Raw genomic sequence first — 1,397 nt, forward strand, 5'->3', positions numbered from 1 at the left:
GTCAAGTCAAGTCACCTTTATTTATATAGCGCTTTTAACAATACAGATTGTGTCAAAGCAGCTTTATAGTATTAAATGGGAAAATAGTGTGTCAATAATGCAAAAGGACAATAGTAAACACTCAATTTTGAGTTAAAGGCAGTTCATCATTGAATTCAGTGATGTCATCATCCAGCTCAGTTCAGTTTAAATAGTATCTGCAATTAAGTCCACAATATCGCTGATAATTAGTGTCCCCAACTAAGCAAGCCAAAGGAACCAAAACTCCACCGGTGACAGAATGGAGAAAAAAACCTTGAGAAAAAAAACCTGTGCTATGGTGGGGCCTGAAACCTGACTGAAATTCTTCATAGAGATCATTTTTTTGCAGGTAGGAGCACAATTGAGCAGACACAACTTTTCTAACATTTTTGACATAAAAGGAAACATAAACATTTTTTGACTAATTTATTAATGATCTAGCGTCATCTAATAAAGAGAAAGAATCACTTCATCTGATGTTTAAAGTGAATAAAATAGCATTGACAGCCTACTTACACATAACTACTGAAGAACTGTGTTCTCTCCACCGAACTCGTGTGAGTGTGTGTGAGTGTGTGTGAGTGTGTGTGAGAGTGTGTGTGTGTGCGAGTGTGTGTGTGTGCGAGTGTGTGTGTGTGCGAGTGTGTGTGTGTGCGAGTGTGTGTGTGTGCGAGTGTGTGTGTGTGCGAGTGTGTGTGTGTGCGAGTGTGTGTGTGTGCGAGTGTGTGTGTGTGCGAGTGTGTGTGTGTGCGAGTGTGTGTGTGTGCGAGTGTGTGTGTGTGCGAGTGTGTGTGTGTGCGAGTGTGTGTGTGTGCGAGTGTGTGTGTGTGCGAGTGTGTGTGTGTGCGAGTGTGTGTGTGTGCGAGTGTGTGTGTGTGCGAGTGTGTGTGTGTGTGAGCGTGTGTCGGTGAGGTAAAGGGGGAAAGCAGGCAGTGGACCAAACCACTGTGAGGCAAGGGAGGGAGGACTCAAAACGTTTCTAAACCTAAATCGCTTTTATGCGTTTATGTTGTTTTACTACTTACACAATAATAAGTATATGGCCATTATATTATTTACAGTACGCAGAGTAGTTTGTAAGGATATTGTTAAGGGGGGACAGCCCTCACATGGGGGGTCCTGACCCCCCGTCCTCCACGCGATTTACGCCCCTGTCGTTGCCTTCCATTGTCATTTGCGCTCATTCCTGTTGCGTGTACTCAGTCTGGCAACCCGCGTGAGCGTCTGAGAAGGAGAAACAACACTCTACAGTATTATGAATTTGCTAGCTGTCAGTATTACATACCGCAACTTTAATGAGAAATACATGAATTCATATCGAGATCTCTGGATTTTGATTCACACACACACACACACACACACACACTCACTCACGC

This window comes from Sinocyclocheilus anshuiensis, unplaced genomic scaffold (assembly GCF_001515605.1).
Source record: "Sinocyclocheilus anshuiensis isolate Anshui unplaced genomic scaffold, SAMN03320099.WGS_v1.1 scaffold1814, whole genome shotgun sequence".
In the NCBI taxonomy this organism is placed as follows: Eukaryota; Metazoa; Chordata; class Actinopteri; order Cypriniformes; family Cyprinidae; genus Sinocyclocheilus; species Sinocyclocheilus anshuiensis.